The sequence below is a fragment of the Chelonia mydas genome, chromosome 3 (genome assembly GCF_015237465.2).
Source record: "Chelonia mydas isolate rCheMyd1 chromosome 3, rCheMyd1.pri.v2, whole genome shotgun sequence".
In the NCBI taxonomy this organism is placed as follows: Eukaryota; Metazoa; Chordata; order Testudines; family Cheloniidae; genus Chelonia; species Chelonia mydas.
In genome coordinates, this window is record NC_057851.1 from 112814687 (window position 1) to 112824133 (window position 9447).

At 39.3% G+C, this 9447-nt stretch overlaps 1 pseudogene; it reads left to right on the plus strand.

Annotated features, from left to right (window-relative positions):
- The first annotated feature begins 418 nt into the window (after positions 1 to 418).
- Positions 419 to 2187, plus strand: LOC102937344 (annotated as a pseudogene).
- Positions 2188 to 9447: the final 7260 nt, after the last annotated feature.

Below are 9447 nucleotides of genomic sequence, written 5' to 3' on the forward strand. Positions count from 1 at the left end.
TTCATCAAACCTATGTATTTATTAACATTATACATTTTAATGATTACTGTAATATACAAACAAAAATTATTTTCAAGTTCTTAAGCTAACTGTAGTGAAATTATCTTGCTACAAAATACAGTGTACCGCCACATTGCGGGGTATTTCTTGACACATGCGCAGATGATGATGTGGCAGCACTGCGGCTTTGTTTGAATTCAGTTAGCCACTAACTGTTAGCACATCGGTTACAATTTACTTCCACAGCAAACCTCCGCAACATCTCTGGGTAGTACTTGCATATTTTTGTATGCCTACTGTACTATTATTTGTGGTGAGTAATAACGTAAAACTATTTTACATATATTTAATATGCATTTAAAAGTGTATAGGTCCCCCATCTCCGTTTATATATTTTTTCATTTCAGTAACCCTTGCCATGTCAAAGAAACGCAAATGGAACGACAACTATGTTCATTACAGGTTCACTTGTACGGCAGAGAAGGATGGAAATCAATGACTGCAATGTGTACTGTGCAGCTTGTTATTTTCAAACGCCAATCTCAAACCACTGAAGCTGTCTGAACATTTCAACAAACAGCATAGTGGTGCAGCTGCTGGACATGGGACATTGACACCCTGAAGTCTACAAAGGCATGATTAAACATAGCGGAACCTTGAGGAAGTTTGGGTTTGTGTCACTTGAGAAGCTCTTGTTACAAGCATCCTATCAAGTTGCATATTTGTGTGCCAAGGAAAAGAAGCCTCATACAATAGCTGAGGAATTAGTGAAATCTTGTGCATTGGAAATGGCAAAAATAGTATTGGGACCAGATGCACAAAAAAGCTTCAGCAGGTTCCCTTGTCAAATGGCGTGATCCATTCTAAAATTCATGAGATGAGCCAGGATATCTTGCAGCAAGTTATAGAAGATATCAAAGCTAGTCCTCTTAAAGTGGATATTCAGCTTGATGAGTCAACTGACTTTGATGGCTGCAGTCAGCTGTTGGTGTTTGTGCAGTACGTAAAGGGGAAAGAAATCTTGGAAGAATTCTTGTTCTGTGAACCACTGCAATTAACTACGAAAGGAATCGATGTGTTCAATCTCATCAAAGACTTATTTTTGAAGCAATAAGATAACACTTGACATGTGTGGATCAATTTGCACCAATGGTGCCCCTGCCATGCTAGGAAAAAATTCAGGATTTGTTGCCTATGTAAAGAAAGAAGTACCTCCTATCATGATCACACATTTTATGTTGCACCATCGTGTACTTGCCGCAAAGACTTTGCCTACAAAATTGAAGGATACTTTGTCTACTGCGGTGAGCGCAGTAAACTTCATCAGAGGACATGCTCTAAATCATCACCTCTTCCATGCTTTTTGCGAAGAAATTGGTGCCAAGCACACTGTCCTTGTTTTCCATACAGAAGTGAGGTGGCTTTCCCGTGGCCAAATGCCTACTCATATTTTTGAAATGCACAAAGAAATAAGTCAGTTTCTTTGTAACCAAAGCAGTAATTTAGTTGATGAATTTGAAAAGAGAGAGTTTATCCTTTGCCTAGCATACATGGCAGATGTATACATACACCTAAATTAACTCAACACATCTATGCAAGGACCTGGGATGAACACGGTAACTGCCAGAGAAAAGTTATCTGCTTTTATTCAGAAACTTCCAGTTTGGATAAAGCATGTTGAGAAAAGAAATTTCACTAACTTTCCTTTTCTTGAAGAAACAGTTGTTTCAGAAAATGAAGGAAAGACCATCGCAGCTGAAGTGACAAAGCATTTGCAACAGTTGAGTAACTCTTTCCAAGGATATTTTTCCACTGGAGATCTTGATGTGGCAAAGAAATGGATACTGGATCCATTTCTTTTTAACCTGGATTACATCAACAATAGTGATTTGATGAAAGATGATCTCATTGAATTACGAGCCAATGGCCGAATCCGAATGGAGTTTGAGACAATGAAGCTTGAGAATTTCTGGTGTGCTCATCTAGCACTGTTTCCACAACTGGCGAAGACAGTGCTGGAGATCCTTATGCCATTTGCAACTACATACTTGTGTGAGATAGGATTTTCATCACTCTTACACATCAAAACAAAGGCCAGAAACCGCCTAAATGTGTGTGGCTATTTCAAAAAATGTTCCTTGTTTCTCGAACATCATTGAACAGAAGCAACAGCAGAAGAGTCACTGAGCTGGTAAACTTTTGAAAAGTGTGTAATTTTTCATGTATTCTTAATTTTACTGTGAAATTAGAATTATATATTTATTTTATCTCTTTCATTCTATAGTTATGATATATCTAGGTTTAAAGAATTGACCTAATTCAACGATTTTTGATAAGGGGTACGAGAACATATTTTGAGAACCAAAGGGGTGCAGGCTGCAGTAAAGGTTAAGAACCACTGTTCTAGAGACATGGAGTCTCCTCAGGTTGTTATTCAGCATGTGGCTCATGCAACAGTTCAACACTTCAAATTTGGCCTGTAAATGCAGTGGGACTATTCACATATGGACGTGTGTGCAGGACTGGGGCCTTGGTTTGTTGTGAGGACTTTGCCACTTCAGCTATTTTCCAATACTAATGCTACATGCTGTGGAAATTTACATTGGTGAATTGGGAACATGAGAAAGCTTTTTTAGATATAAATGTAATTAACTAAACCTTTCATAGCCATTACCTCTTTTTTAAATGTTGCTTTGTTCTATGTATCTTGTTGGGATATGGTAGTAACCCTATAATACAGTGGGTGCCAGCAAGCACCTCCTCATGGGTAAAGTTTGTTCTTCAGCACCCTGCCTCTATTTCTCCCCTCTTCACTGGGTACCAAAGACCCATGTCACTCCCCCCTGGTATCAGGGGCTAATCAAATTGCCCACATTCTTCCCCCATGTGACACAGCAGGGCTTTTCACCAGCTTAACAAGCACTCACTGCCAAACCCACTGTCCTTAAGTATATTAATTTGTCCAAACATAAGCACATAACAGACAAAACAAGTTCCTCAGCTGACCTTTTGGTCCTAGGGTTTCACAGTCTCTCCTCCCAGGGATTTCTGGTAATCCTGCTTCTTGCAGCTTTCCAGTCCCAGCCAGCTCCCCAATCCCAGCCAGCTTCCTTCCCCTTCTGGAACACAAGTCCCACGGCTTCCTCCTGGAACAGCTGGCCCTGTTCTAAGGACCCACCACTGCTGTTAACTCAACTTCCCTATAGTTCTTCTCCGCAGGCACAGCTTACCCCAATCACTCCTCCTTTTCTTTTTCTTTTTTTCTTTTCTGACACAGCGGCCGCAGCATGTGAGGCTATGACTGCCACCTACTTCAGTTTTCACATAATCAAAAATCTATATCCTCTGACCCGGCCCTGGATCCTTAAAAAAATGAAGTAATTTTTTTTAATGCTACCCCAGTTCCCAGGTACTCAGTCCTTTCAGACTATTTTCATTCATTCTGAGACATCTCAGTTCGTCATAAAGAATCTTTCTCTCTGTGTGATTCTCCTTGCATTGCTACAGCAGATGCTCAGCTGTTTCTAGGACTTTGCATGTGCTGCACAATCCCTCTTTGGGCTTGTATAGAATATGAATTACCATTCAGATCACAGTGACCTGCTAGCACTCTAAATATAGTTAATTCACTTCTTCTATCATAGCTATTATGTATACCATTATCCGCTAGTTTAGCACATATTTCATAGAACCCTCATCTTTTTTAATCTTTGGTCCTTAGTTCTTGCCATTCCTTCTCTCTTAATTGAAGTGCAGTTTGCTCAGAGGGATCTTTATACCAACCTCCTCATTTTAAGGCATTTTTCACTGCTTTTTTATTTCATTGCCCAGTATCATGCCATGCACCAGAATCCACACTATTACTATAGTACAATTTAAGTATACCTATGTCCATAGACAGGAATGATATTTTATTGATTTCTGAGGCTCCTTTTTGAATCACCATTATACCCGATGAGTCAGATAGGATAACAATCATAGTTGGGTGTATGTCCCTTATCCACGTCTGTGCAAACAGTAAGCCCAGCAATATGCCCATCATAATGGCCACAAAATTGGCTAGCCTCATAGATCCCTTAATTCTAAATTCAGGGATACAAAAAGCTGTTCCCAATCTACCTGTATTGTCATCTCTAGAGCCATCAGTATAGAAATGGCAGTCCTGACACCATTTGCCATTTATAAACTTATAAATCTTAGTCGTATTTGATGGGTCCTGCTCTTCCCTTTGTTTCTTTGTGTCATTCTAAATCTACAACTGGAGAGACAACCATCCAGCTACAGTTGATTTCCCATGACTAAAGATTTTAATTTCTTCCAGATCTTCCTTTTCACCCTAGTCTTTTACCCACCTTTTGACTTTGCTAGCATGTGGCAGTTTCTAGCACCCAGTTACTTCTTGTCTACTTAATTCCCAGCAGTCCTTGTAAATTTGTTTAGTACACACATCTTCACTATTTCCATTACTCTTAGTCCAACAGGTTAAATCTAACCATTTCATCCTTAAATTTAAGGACATTTTTCCAGTGGCTACCTGCAACACACACAACAGAGTCATAATATTCATACCACATGTGATTCACAGAGTTTGCACCTGGATTGGATCTAATTTTTTTTAGTGTTGATTTAGAAGCTGAATTAAAGGCATGGCATTCATAATCTAGAACTGATCTTATTAATGCCCAATACAGCATCAACGTTTTCACCCCAATTGTTCCCATCAATACTTTTAAGCAGACCCATCTAGTCTTGATATTATCTATATGACACTTCCAAGTTATTTTGTTATTGAACTTAACTTCTAAGAATCTAAAATTTTGAACTACCTGTTTTTTTTTCCTGTATAGAGATATAGGTTCCATTCTTCACCAATTTTCCTTTCTGTGAAGATGATTCCCTTTGCTTTAGCAAGTGAGAACTTAAATCCCCAAGTATCTCTCCATTCTGAACACCCCCTCACCTCCCCCCCCCCAAAGTGCCTCATTGGTTTTCTCCACACCTATCTTAAGTCTTCTTATTTGGCCCATACAGCACAGTCATCTGCAAACAGAGTAATACCTATTCCTATCCATACTCTCTCCAGAAGATCATTAGTCATAATGTTAAATGGGGTTTGTCATAAATATAAAGGGAAGGGTAAACCCCTTTAAAATCCCTCCTGGCCAGAGGAAAAATCCTGTAAAGGGTTAAGAAACTAAAGGTAACCTCACTGGCACCTGACCAAAATGACCAATGAGGAGACAAGATACTTTCAAAAGCTGGGAGGAGGGAGAGAAACAAAGGGTCTGGGGCTGTCTGTATGCTGCTTTTGCCAGGGACAGAACAGGAATGGAGTCTTAGAACTTTTAGTAAGTAATCTAGCTAGGTATGTTTGTTAGATTATGATTTCTTTAAATGGCTGAGAAAAGAACTGTGCTGAATAGAATGACTATTCCTGTCTGTGTGTCTTTTTTGTAACTTAAGGTTTTGTCTAAAGGGATTCTCTGTGTTTTGAATCTAATTACCCTGTAAGGTATCTACCATGCTGATTTTACAGAGGTGATTCCTTTACTTCTATTAAAAGTCTTCTTGTAAGAAAACTGAATGCTTTTTCATTGTTCTAAGATCCAAGGGTTTGGGTCTGTGGTCACCTATGCAAATTGGTGAGGATTTTTACCAAACTTTCCCCAGGAAGTGGGGTGCAAGGGTTGGGAGGATTTTGGGGGGAAAGACGTGTCCAAACTATGTTTTCCCAGTAAACCCAGTTAAAGTTTGGTGGTGGCAGTGGAAATTCCAAGGGCAAAGGGTAAAATTAATTTGTACTTTGGGGAAGTTTTAACCTAAGCTGATAAAAGCAAGCTTAGGAAGTTTTCATGCAGGTCCTCACATCTGTACCCTAGAGTTCAGAGTGGGGAAGGAACCTTGAGAGGGTTGGACTGATAAAACCCCCTCTATGGAGTGCCATTAGTAAGCTTATAAATATTTGACAAAGCCACCCCCAACCCTGATTGGTATGGTTCTATCACTTAAGTCTCGTATCCACCAGAACGTTCCTTCTATTCCAATTACAGCTAGTTTATTCAGCAAGCCTTCCCTCCATAGCATGTTATATGCTTTATCAGCACCCAGAAAGACAGCTATCATAAGCTGTTTCTCTCATGGTTTTTTTGTATTTCTGTTTCTAATCTTACAACACCATGATTAAGTGTTCATTTTCCTTTCCTGAAACCATTTTGTACACAATATATTATTTCATTTCCCCCCAAGTATGTTACTGATCTCTCATTTATCATTCTTTCCATAATTTTGCCCACACATCAGGTCTTCTGCATAATTTGCCAAGTTTTACTACAGGTATAACCACTGCTCGCTTCCATTCTGCGGGCAGTATTCCTTTTCCCTATACATAGGTGCCGACTCTGTGGGTGTTCTGGGGCTTAAGTTTGGAGAAAAAATAGGGGGTGCTCAGCACCCATCAGCCTCAGGGCTGGCCACCCATCAGCTGTTTGGCAGGCCCCCGAGGCTGGCCGTGATGCTCGGGGGAGGGGAAGAGAGGAGGGAGTAGTGGGGCGGGCACTCCGGGGAGGTGCAGGAGAGGAGGGCGGAGCAGCGGGAGAATCTCGGGGGAGGCAGAGGAGTGGGGGGAGGGAAGAAGTGGAGCGAGGGCGGGGCCTCGGGGGAATTGGCCGAGCAGGAGCAGGGCCTCGGGGTGGAGCACCTACCAGGATGAACAAAAGTTAGCTCCTATTGCCCCATATGTTGTTATACAATTTCAATAAAGCTTTTAGACTCCCTTCTGGTACATGCATAAGCATTGCATTACATAGGCTCTCTTTACCTGGGGCTGCATTTTTACTTTTGCCTATAGCTTTTATGAATTCCTGTACAAATAAATTTTCATTCAGTACGTCGTCATTATGGTCTGCCCATGTAAGACCTCACGATTTTCTTCAACATTCTTTTTTTTTTTTTACAAAACTCTTTACTTTGATTTGTATCACTACCAACTTTTTGAAACTCTTTTGCTAAAATTTGTGCTTTTCCTAAGTTAAAACTTTCAGCTTTATCATTTACTATAAGACAAAGTATAAATTTGTTTTTACTCCATAATCCATTCATTCTTTTAACTTATCTCTAAAAGCTTGGAATCTTTGTTCATTTTTCCATAATAGTTTCTCCAGTTCTCTTTGTCTTTTTACTTATTTGTCATACTGCTGCTTAACATCTTGTATAGTTTTGTAAGTCCTTGCTATTCATTGTACTCTTTGCTTGCTTGTATGCCTTATTTCTTTCTTTAATTGCTGCTTTACAATCTTCATTCTGCCTGGGAACTGGATTTCAGAGTGTGTGGCAATTTGATATCTTACCTATGTGGGCTGCTGTTACAACTCTGTTTATATTATCATTGAAATTCCTTTAGATTTTTACTTATACAATTGGTGTTTGTAATTGTATAAGTACAATTTGCTTATACAAATACCAGCTCACTTACTCTTTAAGACTCCCCAGTTTGTTTTTCTAAGGCTCCAGGAAGGAATTCCTGCAGTGTTTTCAACATTACCTTGGCCTTGATATGTGATTAGCATACGGAAATGATCACTTCCCATTTCATCTTTTTTTATAGATTTCCCAGCTGCTTTTACTTGCTATATTGCTGTTGTAATTCCCAGATCTAAACATGTAAAGGTTCCATCCACTGAATTAAACCTAGTGGATGCTCCAGTATTGAACTATACTAGGTTTGCATGTGAATTAACTGTTCCAGGCATTTGCCGTTATTATCAGTTTTCCATAATTCATTACAGCTATTAAGGTCTCCACAAATAATATACAGGCCTTCAACATTCTTAATTAACTCTTCCCATTCTAGATTGTCTAGTTTTTCACATGGGCTGTAAACATTCTAGATTTATATAAAGGTGCTATTGTTTTGGAGAGTAATCTCAACTGTATTGTACTCAGAACTTAAGTTCTGTATATCTATTTCAACATAAGTAAAACCTTCCTTTATAAATGTACAGAACTCCCCCTCCTCCTCTTGTTATTTCTATCATGTCCGATTACATCATCTCCTGGATGTCTAAACATAAGTTCTCACTATCTAGGTTTCTTATACATATATCTCATCAGGTTTGTTTTCCATTTCAAAAGAGTTTTCTTTGATTCCTGACCATTTATTTTTAAACTGTGTGCATTTCAGCAAAAAACAAAAACAAAAAAACCCTTAGAACCAGGTTGTTTACATTACATTATTACCTTCATTTAAAATTGCATGAATAGTCTATTGAGAGATTGCTTATATGCAAATATTTTTCTGCCACTTTTGTTATGTTTATTCTTTCAGTCTTCATCTCTGTCTGTAGAATGTAATTAATCACTTTTATCATAAATACTATAAATTTCTCTTTACCTACAAGCCATATATCTTCATCTGTTCCCCTTATGTTATCTTTCCTGCCCTGAACTGCATATTGTTGGACTAGTAGCTCTTCTCCCTCATTAGCATTTTCTTCCTTCTCTACATTCCGCTGTGAATATCTTTTGGTAGCTTCTGCATAGGATATTTTATGGATAGTTTTAGTTTTTGTATCTCTAGCTCATTCAGCTGCACTGGGCTTATCCCCACCATTGCTGCATTTTAGTTCTCTTCCTTTCACACAGTTCTCATACAAGTGTTCTCCTCTACCTTTCCCACACTTGTTTTCCCCTTACGGAGAGCTGCTACCTGCCAAAACTTTGACATTTGTAACATCTCAAAGGGGCCAGGATATGTGGTTTAACCCAGAAGAGTTAATATCCTATACCCTATCAGGAAGTGTTGCACATTTAAATTTTACCCGGATGGTTGTGGATTGTTTGAGTTCTCCCTCTCTCCTGCTAATCAGTTGCTTAACAACAGTACTTGGTCCTAACTAATATGCCTTTTAATTTCAAACCACATACATTACCCGTCTTTCTTCTGTCATCAATTTAGGTAGCTGGAGAATTACTTTTATTTCCCTTAAAATTGTAGTTTTAAGGCATTTCTCAGCCGCTTTCTTATGAGTACATTCTGCTAATAAATCTCCACCCTGCATTCTTTTAGAGCTTAATAGATCTCCAATATTTCACCTAAATCCATTCCACTGTTTCCAAGGGATTAACATCTCCAGTCTTTACATCTTCAGTGGTGATCTGATGTCAATCCTTTTCCTTACTCTTTTTTCCATCCCCGTCTGCTCCCTCTTCTGTAGGTACAGATATTTCTAGTCATTTTTATTTCTTCCTAATCTGAAGCCATTCCTCATTCCTTACTACTTTTCCCTCATTTTCTAACAAAACTTCCAGACTTTCCCTCTCAGACTGTGTTTCCAGCCCTGTTCAGCCAGCCAGTCAGCCACCAGCCCAAACTACCCCTGAGTTCCAAGCCCCAGCTCTCAGCCCCTGCCAGCAATCGCCCTGCTCAGCCCAGCAAGTAACCCTGAGCTC